Below are 17,715 nucleotides of genomic sequence, written 5' to 3' on the forward strand. Positions count from 1 at the left end.
TAACATGCCTCCAGGCAGCTATTTCTAGCATTTGCTTCAACACCTTTACCAAGATGCTAAATTTGGGCTAAACTGACATTTCAGTTTAAGTTCACTTTCGTTATCTCTTTACCTCCTTAGCATCTTAGGTATTTGGCAAAAAATGATCCTCCTAGCTTTTTTACACATGGTGATGATGGCTGCATTCAGTACTGTTCAGCTACTTGTACGTCTTGCAATAATACTTATTTGATTGTAGACAAAGGAAAACAACCACATGTCCCTTTGACAGCTGCTGAAGAAATTTGACTAACCTTCTCCTGAACCATTAACACCTGTTTCCTCACCACAAAGCAAGGTTTCTCGCTCCTCCTGTCAATATAATTAAACCTTGATTGAAGAAAAGCGTGCAGTCAAACCATTACTCTCCTCCTATTCCTGAAACATCATTCTTCATACTCTCATTTGTTTTCCCTGTTCCTTCAACTTGACATTGCACTGCTGTGATTTAATCAGCTCCCTTTAAGGCAGATGGCAGAGGCACCCAAACTCCTCCTTGGACTGCTGCAGCCACCCAGACTGGAACGACAATATAAGCATGTTGATGGGAAAATAAAATAAACAAGAGGGGCAGAGGCATGCAAATTTTAGCATCTGGCTGACAAAAATGGATTTCAACACTTTTAAATATTCAGGAACAGCTGACATGTTAACAGTCCTGTTTTCCTAAACATTGGTCTGCATAGAAATCTGTCTCTTTGGGGATCTCTAATGTACAGTGCAAGCCTGATGCCTGATTCCATCAAATTTGAGTACAGTGTGTTTCCAAAGTAAGTGAATCACCCTCTTGAGGCTTTAAAGCCGCTTACTTCATTTTCTGCCTTCTCATTGCTGAATTACCCATGACCAATCCTCACATCCAGTGAAAAATCTGCAATGGGTTTGAACATTAAACTGACTGATTAATGAATCCATTGTTGAATTACTTCACTTCTGTAATTTTAAAAGTCAGATTGATCAATGGAACCATTTCCAATACAAGAGGGAAATAAAAATGCTGGGTCAAAGAAAACTTAGCATACTGGTAAAAGCTGTCATTTTCAATCCTGCCATAAAAGACTATAAAGCTCTTTTCATAAAACCATTGAAATAATTTTGTATAAAAGTGGATAAAACAATGTCCTATAATACCACCTTGAAGATCTCAGGAGCTCTCAAGCTTCCTCTTGCTAATGGCTTAAACCATTGGTACACAGAATGTACCAATAATATTTAAATTAGCCCCAGCAGGAAAATCCGTGTAAATCTGGTGTGTTTTGCTTGAATTGTTCTTGGAACCTGTTGAGAGAGAAAAATCAGCTCCATTAGTGATTCTGCTTCTACATTATTTCTGATGGGAATTCCCAAGTCCAAACAACTCTCTGCATAAAGATGGAAAAAGTTTTTCCATTTTACCTTACCAAAATTATGATTCATGATAAAGCTTCGGCTTGATCCTTCCAAGGCAATCAGCGGTTCATCTGTATATAGTTGAACCTTCTGATCTCTTTAAATGCCCTCACCCCCTCACTCCCCCACACATCCACTTTATGACCAGAAGTCACAGGCCTATTATAACAGTTGGAAGCTGTTGAATTGCCCAAAAAAAACACACTGAATAAATAAATATTCTTCAAACCAACTGTGTAAACAAGGTCAAGTACTTGAAAAATGATTAGGTGGTTGGATTGCAACCAAGAGCCCATAAAACTCCCTCAGCAAACAAACAGACTTCAGAACTGTTATCTCAACAGATGTCTAGACTGATTACATAAAGGCAATGGGAAAAGATTAAATTTAGTTATCATACCAGGCTATCCTTTCAATAGTATGAAATGTACTCTATCTTTTTAAGCGTTAGATGAAATTTTAAACTTATCCGAAAACTTTTTCACACTTATAATGTTAACAGCTTACCCATTGGTAGGAATAACAATCTGGCAAATGCATTGTTTAAGAGGCAGTTACATCTTCCAATCGCAACACTGTCATAACTAACCACAGATACCACTCGTGCTACAGCATTTATTGATGAACATGTAAAGGAGGCAAAACTTTTAAAACTCTTCCTGCTTCCAATCATGGTTCATGAGTCCATGCAGTTGGTGGAGAAAAATCAGCAAAAGACATGAAAATTAAAAAAAAAACTTCTCTGAGCTGGGCTCTCAGTGAGCCCACAACACTGTCACTTGTCGTCTTCATATGAGTGTACAGGTTCTGGGGCCACTTTCTCCCCTGCCCTCGTGAGAATTGCTGAGGGTAGGTACAGAGGCAGGACCTCTAGCTGCCTTGCTCAGTGGCCATTTTTGTTCGGGTCCTAATTGGGACCGTGAAAATCCTGGCCTTTAAATTAGATTAAAATCCAATCTTATTGAATGGCAAAGCAGGCTCGAAGGGCCAAGTGGCCTACTCCTGCTCCTAATTCATGTATGAGTATATGAATTAGGAGCAGGGGTAGGCCCCTTGAGCTTGCTCTGCCATTCAATAAGATCATGGCTGATCTGAATGTAACCGCAACCCCACATTCCTTCCTACCCCGATAACCTTTCACCTCCTTGTTAATCAAGAATATATCTAGCTTTGCCTTAAAAATATTCAAAAACTCTGCTTCCATCGCCTTTTGAGGAAGAGAGTTCCAAAGACACTCAACCCTCTGAGAGAAAAAAATTCTCATCTTTGTCTTATATGAGCAACCCCTTATTTTTAAACAGTGACCTCCTAGTTCTAGATTCTCCCACGAGAGGAAACATCCTCTCCCCACACACCCTGTCAAGACCCCTCAGGATCTTAAAGGTTTCAATCAAGTCACCTCTCGCTCTTCTAAATTCTAAAGGATACAAGCCGAACTTGTCCAGCTTTTCCTCATAAGACAACCCACCCATTCCTGGTATTAGTCTAGTAACCTTCTCTGAACTGCTTCTAACGCATTTACATCTTTCTTTAAATAAGGAGACCTGTACTGTACACAATACTCCAGATGTGGTCTCACCAATGCCCTGTACAACTGAAGCATAATCTCCCTACTTTTGTAATCAATTCCCCTCGCAATAAATGATAACATTCTATTAGCTTTCTTAATTACCTGCTGTACCTGCATACTAACCTTCTGTGATTCATGCACTAGGATACCCAGATCCCTCTCTGAATCTCAGAGCTCTGCAATCTCTCACCATTTAGATAATAAGCTTTTTTATTCTTCCTGCCAAAATGAACAGTTTCACATTTGCCCACATTATACTCTATTTGCCAGATCTTTGCCCACTCACTTAACCTATTTATATCCCTCCTTACGTCCTTTGTAGCCTCCTTACGTCCTCTTCACAATTACTTTCCTAATCTTTGTTCATCAGAAATTTAGCAACCATTCCTTCTGTCCCTTCATCCAGGTTTTTTATATAAATTGTAAAAAATTGAGGCCTCAGCACTCATCACATCCTTCAAACCAAAAAAAGACCCATTTATGCCAACTCTCTGCTTCCTGTTTGCTTCTTGTTAGCTAGCCAATCTTCTATCCATGCTAATATATTACCCCCTACACCATGAGCTTTATTTTCTGGTGTGGCACTTGATCAAAAGCCTTCAGGAAGTCCAAGTACAGTACATCCACCAATTCCCCTTTATCCACAGCAGGTGTGACTCCTTCAAAAACCTCCAATAAATGTTTTCCCTTTTATAAAATCAAGTTGACTCTGCCTGATTGCCTTGAATTTTTCTAAGTGTACTATAACATCCTTAATAATAGCTTCTAACATTTTCCCTATGACAGATGTTAGACTATCTGGCCTATAGTTTCCTGCTTTCTGTCTCCCTTTTTGAACAAAGGAGTTATATTTGCTATTTTTTAATGGAACCTTCCCCAAATCTAGTGAATTTTGGAAAATTAAAACCAATGCATGAACCACCTCACTAGCCAATTATTTCAAGATCTTGGGGTGAAGTCCATCCAGACTTGGCGATTTGTCAGCCCACAGCCCCAACAATTTGCTCAATACCACTTCCTTGGTGATTGTAATTTTCCAGAGTTCCTCCCTCCCTTCCATTTCCTGATTTACAGCTGTTACTGGGATGTCCCTATGTATGTACATCTCTATGTATGTTCTCACTGTAGCCTAACCAATGATTTGTGCAAGTTTAGCATGATTTTCTTTTGTACCACACCTTTATTTATAAAATGCAGAATTTAATAACTTGTGCTTCCTCTTCAAAGCATCTGCACCGTTACTTCTTTTAAAATTAGCATTTAGTGCACATTTCCCTTACTCGTCTTCCAAATTATATAATTTCACATTTCTCTGCATTATATTTCATTTCCCATCTATCTGCCCATTCCACTGACCTGTCAATGTTGCTTTCCGTCCTATATATAGTCTATATATTGTGAGAAGAACAGTGATTCCAGTACTCCTAAGGGTCACCACTTTACAACCAATCCAAAAAATTGTTTTGTTTTAGCTACAATGAGAATTGTAGAAATATTCAGCAACAGATACTTCTTTTCTAAATAAACTGTATTTAAACAGTTTGCTTCCAGTTATAGACAGATGGCGAGTTTAGTGTAATATACAGAGTATTAAATCTGTTTCCATCAAACTACTTCTAACATGACCGCACACACTGGCCTTCAAATCAGGTTTGTCTTTCAAATTATTGAAGTGCAGCATATGTATTGTTTCTTAGAGAGTTTTGCTTATTTTACCTAAACAGTAGTATTGCTTTAAAAATAAATGCTTCATATTCATATAAAATTTATTATGGGAAATCAGAAAATTATCCCGACTCCACCTCCAGCCAGCTGTTACTGTACTTTTAAATACATTTGAATAAGATCACTGAAACAGCTGCAGCTAGAGTTGCTCTTGTTAGCAGCGTCTCTTGAGGGCTAACAGCCACTGTTATTGAAAGCAATTAAACATGGCACTATCTGCAATATGTATGCATTACAGGTTAGAGCTGGTGATTATCCTCCAGAGAGCGATGAAAACAATTTTTTTATACTGCATCAGTGGGTGACATGGGTTGGCTCTTCGAAAGGCTTCATACAAGTGGATAAAGTTTTCTACTAATTTGGCTCATTTAATACTTAAAAATAGCTGGAATGGTTACCAAAGCAGTGAATATTAACCAGTTAAGATTGGTGAAGACAGCAGTAATACTTTCCTTTCCACGTTCATCCTTCAGGGTGAAGATTACCAAGTTCATCATCTGTTTTTGGTAGGGTTCTGGTGGGTATGTAGGCGATTGCTGAGGCTGAGCTGCACCCAGAAGTTTCTGCTGCAGATAAGATAAGGTACCACAGATTATTAAGTTTTGGATGAGTTGCTGGCTTGGGATTTCCCCTGCTTGCGTTTTCTCTCTGCTTCTGATATGCGCTTGCTTTCAAAGGATGCTGCACTGTTTTTTATTTTGCTCCGTCAGGTGTAGCGAACCTTGGCGAGCATCTCCCAGGACTCAAAGTCAATATAAAAACTCCTAAGTGATGTCTTCAGTGTGTCCTTGTTACGCTTCCTTTGGCAGCCAAGGGAGTGCACCTCAGACTTGAGCTCTCCATAGAGGATTCGCTTTGCTAAGTGAGTGTCAGGCATTCTGGCTACATGACCAGCCCAATTCAATTTTAACATTTTTTATTCATTAATGGGATGTGGGCATTGCTGGCTAGGCCAACATTTATTGTCCACCCCTAATTGCCCTTGAGAAGGTGGTGGTAAAGTGACTTGAACCACTGCAGTCCCTGTGGTGTAGGTACACCAACAGCACTGTTCGGGAGGGCATTCCAGGATTTTGACCCAGCGACAGTGAAAGAATGGCGATATATTTCCAAGTCAGGATGGTGAGTGTCTTGGATGGAACATCCAGGTGATGGTGTTCCCATCTATCTGCTGCTCTTGTCCTTCTAGATGGTAGCAGTTGAGCCTTGGTGAGTTTCTGCAGTGCACCTTGTAGATGGTACACACTGCTGCCACTTTTCATTGGTGGTGGAGGGAGTGAATGGTTGCGAAAGGGGTGCCAATCAAGTCGTCTGTTTTGTCCTAGATGGTGTCAAGCTTCTTGAGTGTTGTTGGAGCTGCACTCACCCAGACCAAGTGGAAGATATTCCATCATACTCCTGACTTGTGCCTTGTAGATGGTGGACAGGATTTGTGGAATCTGGAGGTGAATTACTTGCTGCAGGACTCCTAGTCTCTGACCAGTTCTTGTAGTCACAGTATTTATGTGGCTAGTTCAGTTGAGTTTATTGTCAATGGTAGCCCCCAGGATGTTGATAATGGGGGATTCAGTGATGGCAATGCCATTGAACATCAAGGAACGATGGTTAGATTCTCTCTTGTTGGAGATGGTCATTGCCTGGCACTTGTGTGGCTTGAATGTGACTTGCCACTTGTCAGCCCAAACTTGGTCTTGCTGCATTTGACATAGAATGCTTCAGTATCTGAGGAGTCGCGAATGGTGCTAAATGTTGTGTGATCATCAGCGACGTGTCTCAATATCATATGGATGCTTGGCATGCCATCTTGGGTGAGCACTTCAGTGTCTGGTATTTTCTCCAGCTGTATGATCTTCAGAAGCTTCAGAAGGCAACTCAAGTGTAGGTGTTTGAGCTTCTTGGCATATTGCTGGTACACAGTCCAAGCCTCGCATGCTTAGAGCAGAGTGGGCATGACTATTGCTCTATAAACTTTTGGTTTCATAGGCAGGCTTCATTCCCAGACTGAAGTTCAAAGTCTACTGAAGGCTAAACTTTATTTTGGCAATTCTTGCATATGTCTCGTCGTCATTATGGACAGCTCGAGAGAGTGCCAAGATAAGTAAACTTGTCCACCGCTGACAGGTTCTGATCATGGATTGAAACCTTGGGCTCAAGATAGGACTTCAGTTTTCTTTCTGATGATTGTAAGGCTGAGTTGTCACATGTGTTTGAAAACAAGTCCATGCTACGTTACCTGTCCAGCTTTGAAACGGCAGCTAGTGCAGTCATTGGCAAACAAAATCGTGAAGCGTAACCTTGGAGACCTTGGTCTTTGCCTGGAGTCATCTCTGATTGAGTAGCTTCCAGCCCTTGCGATATCTGATTTCAATGCCAAGAGCACCATCATGGAAGGCATTGGAGAGCATAGAGGAGAAAAAACATGCTGAAGAGGTTGGTGCTAGCTTGCAGCCCTGCTTAACTCCATTAGTGACTGATAATGGGTTAGAAAACTCATCGTTGTCCAGGACATGTGCGAGCATACCTTCATGGAACTGTTGAACCATTGTGATGAATTTCTCCACTACCTTCCAAAGGCCCTCACATGCCTTGGAAGGTCAATATGTGTGGTGTAGAGATTATGTTCTGTTCTTGGTATTTCCCCTGGAGCAGTCTAACTGCAAACATTATATCAGTGGTTTCTCAACCTTTGCTAAAACTTCACTCACTCTCTGGGAGCAGGTCCTGGTCAAGGATGCAAAAAGGCATCAAGGAGACTTAGACAGACTAAGTGAGTGGGCAAGAACATGGATTGATATATAATGTGGAAGAATATGAAGTTACCCACTTTGGTAGGGAAAACAGAAATGCAAAGTTTTTCTTAAATGGGGAGAGATTGGGAAATGTTGATGTCCAAAGAGACCTGGGAGTCTTTGTTCATAGGTCACTAAAAGCTAACATGCAAAAAGCACTTAGGAAGGCAAATGGTTTGTTAACCTTTATTGGGGATTTAAGTATAGGAATAAGGAAGTCTTGCAGCAGTTATAGAGAACCTTGGTAAAGCCACACCTAGAGGATTATGTGCAGTTTTGGTCTACTTACCTCTGGAAGGATATACTGGCCATAGATAGTGTGTAACAAAAGCTTACCAGACTAATCCTGGGGTTGGCAGGATTGTCCTATGAGGAAAGATTGAGGAGACTGGGTCTGTGTTCTCTGGAGTTTAGAGGAATGAGAAGTGAATTCATTAAAGGGTACAAAATTCTTACAGGGCTCAACTAGGTAGATGCAAGAACGATGTTTCTCATGGTGGGGGGTCTAGAATCGGGGGACACAGAGGTAGGCCATTTAAGACTGAGATGAGGAGGAATTTCTTCAGTCAAAGGGTGGTGAATCTTTGGAATTCTCTACCCGAGATGGCTATGGTGGCTCAGTCATTGAGTGTGTTCAAAGCAGAGGTGGATATATTTCTAGATACTGATGACATCAAGAGATATGGGGATACTGTGGCAAGATGGTGTTGAGTTAAAAGATCAGCTGTGATCTAGTTAAATGGCAGAGCAGGCTTGAGGGGCCGAATAGCCTGCTCCTATGTCCCTATGAGATGTTGCGCTTAGTGATTTAGAAAGATTCTGATGAAGTTTTTGCCAGTGATGGAGAAGAGTGAGTTTCCGCTGATTGTTGCAAGATTGGCAAGTTCATTTCCCCTTTAATAGTGGACAATGGAGGCATCTTTGCACTCTTGCAGGATGCTTCCTTGGTTCCACAAAGACTTAGACAGTTCAGTGAGCTTCTTGACCAGGCATTGACCTCAGACTTGTAGATCTCAGCTGAGATAACATCAGCTCCTGGAGCTTTGTTGTTAGACTGGCATTTGATTGCATTTGTCATTTCTAACAATATGGGAGGGCCATCAAGAGAGCTCGATTAGCACCACATCCACCAACATTCACTCCCTCCACCATCAATGCACAGTAGCAGCAGTGTGTACCATTTACAAGATGCACTGCAGGAATTCACCAACTCCTTCAACAGCACCTTCCAAAGCCACGAACACTACCAATTAGAAGGACAAGGCCAGCAGATAGATGGGAACACCATCACCAGGAAGCTCCCCTCCAAGTCACTCACCATGCTGACTTGGAAATATATCACCATTCTTTCACTGTCGCTGGGTCAAAATCCTGGAACTCCCTTTCTAATTGTGGGTTTACCTACACCACATGGACTGCAGCGGTTCAAGAAGCTCACCACCACCTTCTCAAGGGCAACTAGGGTTAGGAAATAGATGCTGGCCTAGCCAGTGAAGCCCACATCCTGTTAATGAATAAAAAAGAATGATGGCAGCCTGTTGATTGCTTCTTCATTGATGGATGAAGGCTGATTGAAGATGTGGTTAAAATGCTTTGCCCACTTTTCTAGAATTTGGGCGTGATCTGTGAGCAGTGTTGACCCATCAGCACCAAGGATTGGTGATGAACCAGTACACTGGGGCCTGTAGATAGATTTCAGAACATTGTAGAATCTCTTCCAGAATTTGCGGTCTGCATATGACTGAAGTTCATCAGCTTTCTGATTCAGCCAGGCATCTTTCATCTCCCTGAGCTTGCAGATGTTTCAGTAGGCATCGTGCTTGGATAGTAATGACTTGCCATTGAAGAAAACCCTGTAGATGCGATGCCCCACCTCATTGTTTCTGGATTCCTCATTGTTTTCATTGAACCAATCTTGTTCCATGGTAGGGCCAAAGGTCTCTAGAGCAGTGGAGCACATTATATCCTTGAACACAGGCAACTCTTGGTTTTTCTGAAAGAGATTTCTTTATTACTAACCAAAACAAAAACAGAATTACCTGGAAAAACTCAGCAGGTCTGGCAGCGTCGGCGGAGAAGAAAAGAGTTGACGTTTCGAGTCCTCATGACCCTTCGACAGAACTTGAGTTCGAGTCCAAGAAAGAGTTGAAATATAAGCTGGTTTAAGGTGTGTGTGTGGGGGGCGGAGAGAGAGAGAGTTAGAGAGAGGTGGAGTGGGGGTGTGTTTATAGGGACAAACAAGCAGTGATGGAAGCAGATCATCAAAAGATGTCAACAACAATAATACAAAAGAACACATAGGTGTTAAAGTTGGTGATATTATCTAAACGAATGTGCTAATTAAGAATGGATGGTAGGGCACTCAAGGTATAGCTCTAGTGGGGGTGGGGAGAGCATAAAAGATGTAAAAAAATAAATAAATAATTTTTTTTTCCTTCTCTTTCTCTTTTTATAATGGAAATAGGTGGGAAAAGGAAAATCTATATAATTTATTGGAAAAAAAAAGAAAAGGAAGGGGGAAACAGAAAGGGGGTGGGGATGGGGGAGGGAGCTCACGACCTAAAGTTGTTGAATTCAATATTCAGTCCGGATGGCTGTAAAGTGTCTAGTCGGAAGATGAGGTGTTGTTCCTCCAGTTTGCGTTGGGCTTCACTGGAACAATGCAGCAAGCCAAGGACAGACATGTGGGCATGAGAGCAGGGTGGAGTGTTAAAATGGCAAGCGACAGGGAGGTTTGGGTCATTCTTGCGGACAGACTGCAGGTGTTCCGCAAAGCGGTCGCCCAGTTTACGTTTGGTCTCTCCAATGTAGAGGAGACTGCATTGGGAGCAACGAATGCAGTAGACTAAGTTGGGGGAAATGCAAGTGAAATGCTGCTTCACTTGAAAGGAGTGTTTGGGTCCTTGGACGGTGAGGAGAGAGGAAGTGAAGGGGCAGGTGTTGCATCTTTTGCGTGGGCATGGGGTGGTGCCATAGGAGGGGGTTGAGGAGTAGGGGGTGATGGAGGAGTGGACCAGGGTGTCCCGGAGGGAGCGATCCCTGCGGAATGCCGATAGGGGGGGGTGAAGGGAAGATGTGTTTGGTGGTGGCATCATGCTGGAGTTGGCGGAAATGGCGGAGGATGATCCTTTGAATGCGGAGGCTGGTGGGGTGATAAGTGAGGACAAGGGGGACCCTATCATGTTTCTGGGAGGGAGGAGAAGGCGTGAGGGCGGATGCGCGGGAGATGGGCCGGACACGGTTGAGGGCCCTGTCAACGACTGTGGGTGGAAAACCTCGGTTAAGGAAGAAGGAGGACATGTCAGAGGAACTGTTTTTGAAGGTAGCATCATCGGAACAGATGCGACGGAGGCGAAGGAACTGAGAGAATGGGATGGAGTCCTTACAGGAAGCGGGGTGTGAGGAGCTGTAGTCAAGATAGCTGTGGGAGTCGGTGGGTTTGTAATGGATATTAGTGGACAGTCTATCACCAGAGATTGAGATTATTACTGCCTGTTTGGGCTTTGAGCCATTGAGATGCATCCAGACCTTTGTTCCCTGGGGCACCTAGGGGGATAGCTCTTGATGTTTAGTTTTGAAGTGATAACTCTGGGGTCAGCCCAGCAGTCAGCACTGCACATGGCTTTCATTACATGCACATGTTGCCTGTCCCTTTGTCTGGTGATGACATAGTTGATTAGTTGCCAATGCATAGTAATAGGGTGCATCCAAGATGTCTTGTTGCAATTAGGGAAGGAGAAAGCCCTTGGTGGTTAAAGAGCTCATGCTCAGTATACATTTTCAGCAAGAGAAGACCATTTTTATTATGATTTCCAAGCCTGATTTTTTTCTGATGACCCCTTCCTACATCTGGCGATCTGCACTGACTCTTATGTTGAATTGATTCAAGAATGATGAGCTTGCAAATAAGGAGTGGAAGTCCTCATAGAATTTATCCTTGACTTCATCAGGGTTGGTCATGGAAGGGCCTTATACACTGATGAGAGTGCTTGCCTGTTGCTGTGCAGGGGGAGGTTATGCACCATTAGACAAGTATTAACATCCTTGTGAAGGCAAATCAACTTACTGATGAGATGGTTCATAACAACAAAGTCTACACCAGCTTCGTGCCGTTCTGCTTTTCCATGACTACTCCAAAAGAATGTATAACCTGCAGCAATTTCCTTGAGCTGACCCTCCTCAGATAGACGAGCGTCGCTGAGCGCAGCAATCTGGACATTGTACCTGGCCAGCTGTCTATCAACGAGCGGTTCTTCTCTCGAGTTTGTCAGCTGTGGTATTGTCCATGAGGGTGTGCACCTTCCATGTGCCAATGGGCGACTTGTGCCACCGTCATATTCTTCTTTGAGATTGTGTTGATGGGATCCCTGCCAGCTGTGGCCTGCTAGTCAGGAAGGTGAAGCAGAGATTGTTTAGGGCACCTTTATCAGTCCCTTCCTTATACTAATGTAGTCCTAAAAAGGCTGCTCAGTTGCTGAGGGGGCTGCTGAGTTCCACTTCGGTTTCATTCCAGTAAAAATGACTCTATGGCCTGAGCCACCTGCGTGCAGGTTCACGGCTACAGCTCCCAGTGAATCCACACCTGCTGCTATGTCGCTCAGCACCTCCACAGGACTTGTGACACAGATGGTGGATGATAGATGATAGAAAGATGATGAATGTGATTTGCAAGTGAATTGGATTATAGTGTGAGAATTGCGCCTTTCACTCTCGTCCTGACCTATCTTAATCCAGTGGCAAGAGGGGTTTAGATGGTTGGAGATAGATCTGGATGTAGTGGTTGACAAGGTGGCCTTCTGTATCTTGTCGAGCTCTACACATTCCACAAGATGTGCCTTCAAGATCGTTGGACTTTAGATTACTGTTGTGGTCACTTTGACAAACAGACCACAAGAGTCTCAGGTACAGGTCACGATCATTTGTTCGAGCAATTGCAATGGGAGAACCATCTCAATGCAGCTTGAGATAGCACTCTGCTAAATTACAAGTGTTCAACAAAATTATACATTATTGGTCACGTACAAGAATAGTTTCCAGATTCTGATCTTGTCGTCCTATAGGTTTATATTAAACAGACATCTCTGGTAACAGGTACATGCATCATATGTCCCTATTTTTCACCCAGGCAGAGACCTTCCCTCCTACCTAAACTAGGACCATTTGTTCTTTCCCTATCTGCTGTAAACAAGCTCAAACTTTGTTGTTTTTTACAACCTAAGTCTCCAGTCTGACTCCCAGGGCCTTGCTGGTGATTGCAAACCCTGAGGCTGTACAAAGTTCGAGAGTGTATAAGGTTTATCTGGTGCTTTTTCATGTTTATGTACTTGCAGGCACTGGCTGCTTGGAGATTCCAACAGTATCATTCCCCTACAATGAATTCTCTCTTACCATAAATTCTCATTTACTTTCTTCCCCCTAACATTACGCGTAAGGGTACAGAGTGTTTCAAGTGATATTTATCATATGGATAGGAAAACTAATAATTTGTATAGTCAAGAATGAGTTATGAATGTCTTTCATATTGCAGAAGAACAGGAATGATCCAGCAAAATATAGTGCACTACTGATACAGGATGATAATGATTAAGTTATGCAATAGAATAAATATTTCTACTTGCGAAGTGACTAATTTTCAACATATGTTATTTGGTCAACTCATGAGTTGGCACGAGGATAGTGCCAATAAAGCCCATAGTCCCTGTCATTAGGCTATAGTACCAAATATTTTAATTCTTGCACCTTTTTAAACTTGAATCTTAAATGAATTGTGATTGTTGAGCATTATTGGTTTATTTGAATTACTTCTTGTCTCCTCTGAGATGACTGTCTGACACCTGAAAATCCCCTAAATATGAATTGAACATTAAATTGATTTGCATCCTTCCACCTCTTAATGGAACTGGCTTAACCGTGATTTATAGTATAGTGTCTAAATATAAATACAATAAAAATTAGATTTGCTCTTGTACAGAATTAAAGTGGTTAATACTTGTTTTATTTTGGAACTGTGTATTTGAACAAACTATATTTACATTGCATTCCAACTAAGTTAACATATTTGGGGCTGAGACAGCTCTGTCTAATATAACATTCAAAGGCACGCATGGACTTTGTTGTAGGAATTGGTGGATAACCATGAACGTATTCTCAGTGCTGGCACCTGAATAATGATTACATCATCAATATGGAGATGTAGAAAATGCATTAGACCCATGGGATGTGATTATATCCTATGCGTGGGCTGACCTGAGAGTTCGCAGGTGGTACAGTTGCAACTGAATTATGGTAGGTGTCATGAGTGTGATATAAATTGTGTCTCATGGGACTTTATAATGTATTCTGTTTATGCCGCATGGTAAATTGTTAATTGTGTAAAAAAAAAAGTTTAAATATGTATTTAATGCTGAACTGTACTGGTTCCACCATGAACTAGTGTCATCCCACAATGCTTTTCACTTCAAATTATCTTCATATGACCGGAGAGTGGCGGGGGGGATGGTGTTAAAAATATTAGACCAAGGTGCCATCATGATTTGTACTTAAAATGAGAGAACATTAGATAACTGTTGGTGGCTTTTAAGTATTGTAGTCATTGAAAGGGGTTCAGAAGGTATCATTAACTAGAAGACTGGATATAATAATACTCCTTTTCTTTGCTCCATATTGGTATATGTATAGATACATTGATTTGCACCTCTTGACTTTTTGAAAAATATTCTTGGGTTACTTTTCAAAGTAAACTTTGGAAAATTTCACTATCTGCTAAATGTTATATTTTAAAAAAATCTTTTATTGATCTAGCTCTATATCAAACTATATGTCATGAATTAATTCTTTTAAATCAAAAATTATATTTTCAGCCATTCATTAATGACCATATAAATTCTTATGGATTGGAGTCTCCTGGCTTAATTTTCATTTGGCTGCAGAGGTGGGGCCAGTGGCAGGAAGGCTGGCATGGGCCAGTCTGCTAGTTTGCTGGCATGTTCCCACTTCTAGGCTATTTTGCAACAGGCTGGGTCTGGAGGGTGGTGGCTACTTGCCTGCAAGTGGCATGTAGCTAATTAAGCCATCTAAAGGGCCTAATTGGGTCACTTTGCCAACACCAACTCGAATTTTACTTTTGGGATATGGGAGGGAGGCAGTCTCATGGTGGCAGACTGGGATCGGGGTCAGTGTTTAATCTACAGAAATCCACCCCCGCCCCCATCACCCCACAACCAGCATAGCCATTGAGCTACAGCAGTGGGCACTGGCCATCCTGTGGAGGGGTTGAGGGTTTGCCTCCCCACAATGACAACCTGGCAGCTGTGAATGCTTTGTATTTGTAAATTTTAAAAGGCATTTAGAAGTGCCTAACTGCATCCACAGCTCCCATCTCTGACAGTGGGGCAACAGATCTTTTAGTGCTGGAAGGCCTTGGGAGTCGCCTACCATCCTTAATTGGGTGGAGCTCCTGGAAGTGGCCAGATACTTGGCCAAGTCCTTGAAAATCACTACCAGGGTCCTGCTGCTGGCATCTACATATTTCCAGACCTGGTATTCATTCTCTGGCATCGAGATCAGGACCTTGGAATGAAAATCCAGCCTGTGGTTATAAAATTGCCTCTCAATAACGTTCTGGAAGCCTTGCTGTGTGTGCCCCATGCTGTTGGCTCTTCCTGTAAGGCCCGCATAATGCTCTTTGAAGAAAAAGGCACATGCAAGGACTCAAACCAGGGCAACCCAGTTTTTAGCCCTCTTATTTTCATGAACTCTTTTCTGGAAGCATATCATAAAATTCAGTACATACTGAGGTTTTATATTGGCTGATTATTACATTTTTTAATGGAATACAAATATTTTATACCATTGTAATCTCTTGTTGCAAGCACCTCACTACCAGTTTCCTCTTCCACCTCATCTCACCTGGCTTGCTCCTCATTTTGTAATATCTGCCCTGATCCAATCAAGTGTTTTCGTTTTTGTACTGACAGTTTCCTTTTCTAGTTCGATCTTAAACCTTACAACATTGTAGCCACTATTCCTAGGTTGCTTATCCACATTTAGCTTGTCTACCTGATCAATTTCATTACTCAACCATATCTAGAAACCAGGCCCTTGTAGGCTGACTAATATAGTGCTTGAGGAAGGAGATCAATATACACTCTATCCCTTCTCTATTTACTTCCTTTTTGCCCCAATCAGTAAGTGGATAGATAAAATCTCCCTGAATGATCGAATTGCAGACTCTCACTTCCATTTCTTTCCCACAATTAGGAAGTCTGTAATACATTCCTACAAATATATCAAGCCCCTTTTTTTATCTTATGAGTGCTAATCATATTTACTCTGCCTGTACCCCTTGTATACAATAACCTTCTCTACAACATGCATTCCCTCTTTTGCTACACTTTTCTTTCTAATCTTGCCAAAATATAATGCCTCCTTTGTTATTTTTCTATCCTTCCTAAATATAGTATCCCCAAAGGATCAAATTCAGTGGAACAGGGCTTGCGGACAAAAGGATATTTGGGCCAGCATGAGCAGGTGTAAATCAGTCCCCATTTTAATTTATACATACTGTCTTTATTTTTACACTCTCGTTATAAATTTTATGTCATTTTAATAGAAACCGCCTATGTAAACTTGTCACACAGCAATTGCACCCTCCCACCAGGAATGATGCTATAGTATGACAGTTTCCATTACAAACATGAGTGTAAAAATTTGTAACAGAAATGGTAGACAAAAGGTTATGCTAATCTAAGATTTTCAACATGTGCCAATTATTCAGTCAATGCCATATGCATAACCCATGATTTTATTTCTCTGCAGTTTTGTTCTCATTTGATACCTGTAGATGGGTAATTTCCACCAGATGTTAGTGAATTCTGATTAGGCGGGACGCCTTGGCTGATTTCCCCTTCTCTGGATCAAGGACATTGAGACCAATTGTAATGCCTGAACTGCTACCCAGACTGATGTCAGCTTAACTTGAACTGAAGCTCTTAAATTGGCTGGATTTGTTTTAATGTTTGAATCCTTTCTGCATCCAGTGGGATCATCACCTACTTTGACACCCACTTTCATTTCCCACTCCCGTGTTAAAATTGACTCTACGTGAGTAAGTACATCATTGACACTGCATCAAATTAGAATTTTTTTTAAAACCACCTTGGCAGTAAAAAAAGGATAATTTGCAGTGAAGTTATTTTAAAATTTTATTGGTACTTATTGATATAATATTGTAATACTTGATGTAATGTTCTTAAATTGTTTGGTAAATGAGATCATTTACATTTTTATCAATCCATCTCTTGGCTGATTAGAGCGAACAACTTTGGAATCAGTTATGTGGAAACCTGATCATCAGACTGCCGCACCCCTCAGGATTCCTTTCAAACATAGGCAAGTTTGAAATTGTTTGCATGTATATCTTTTGACCATCAGCATAATGAAGGTCAGAATGCTTATGAAGAAAACTGAAAAAGAAAAATTAAAGGAATATTTTAAAAAAATGTATATGTAGCAGTAAAAGGAATCCCATTTGTACATTCTTTATTGTGCATATTTTGAGACTGTGCATCTACAAATATTATGGTGTAGATTAGGTAAACTGAGAGGAGCAGTCTATTAAATGACAATACTACAAGTCACAAATCTGCTAATGTTGCTTAATTCTTTCCTACATGATATTTATTGTAGAATATTTCTTTGACTGTTGTCACCTGCTGAGTATTTTCAGGTGTGATTGTCATGGTGTTGCACAGGCTAAAGACAGCTAAATCGGATAGAAGTTACAATTACCTAGAAGATGGTGATATAGCGTGATTAATTGTTCTGAAGGATATTTTTCTGAAGGTATAAATAAAGTACAGATAATTGGATTAGTTAATGACTTCTATGTCTAATTCCCTCCAAACTTTCCTCTGGTTTAGCTAAAATGCATTATGTTATAAATATCTAATTTTATGATTCATATGTGTTAGGGGTATAACTTTTAGGATTGAAATTTTTAATGTAAGATAAATGAAAACATCTGGTTTGTGAAGCTAGTAAACAAATTTAATGTAATTGCTAAACATAGGATGACCTGTGTTTGCTTACTAAGCGCATAGTTTGAAGTGGGAAACCCCTAAAAAATGGGCTACTTCTCTGAGCAGTTTGGTGGAGATGGTGTGCCTACAGCTGCCTCAGTCGGGGGTTTAAATTATTCATATG

At 41.2% G+C, this 17,715-nt stretch overlaps 1 protein-coding gene and 1 long non-coding RNA gene across 2 annotated transcripts in view; both read left to right on the plus strand.

Moving 5' to 3' along the window:
* The window catches only part of LOC121278141 (exostosin-1-like), a 728,729-nt gene that overhangs the window by 27,701 nt on the left and 683,313 nt on the right, over window positions 1–17,715 (plus strand). The gene's annotated exons all lie outside the window — the stretch shown is intronic.
* Window positions 13,732–16,990, plus strand: LOC121278142. Its single transcript, XR_005943064.1, has 3 exons — window positions 13,732–13,797; window positions 16,330–16,618; window positions 16,824–16,990. It is a non-coding gene; the product is annotated as an uncharacterized LOC121278142 (long non-coding RNA).

Source organism: Carcharodon carcharias, chromosome 5, assembly GCF_017639515.1.
Source record: "Carcharodon carcharias isolate sCarCar2 chromosome 5, sCarCar2.pri, whole genome shotgun sequence".
In the NCBI taxonomy this organism is placed as follows: Eukaryota; Metazoa; Chordata; class Chondrichthyes; order Lamniformes; family Lamnidae; genus Carcharodon; species Carcharodon carcharias.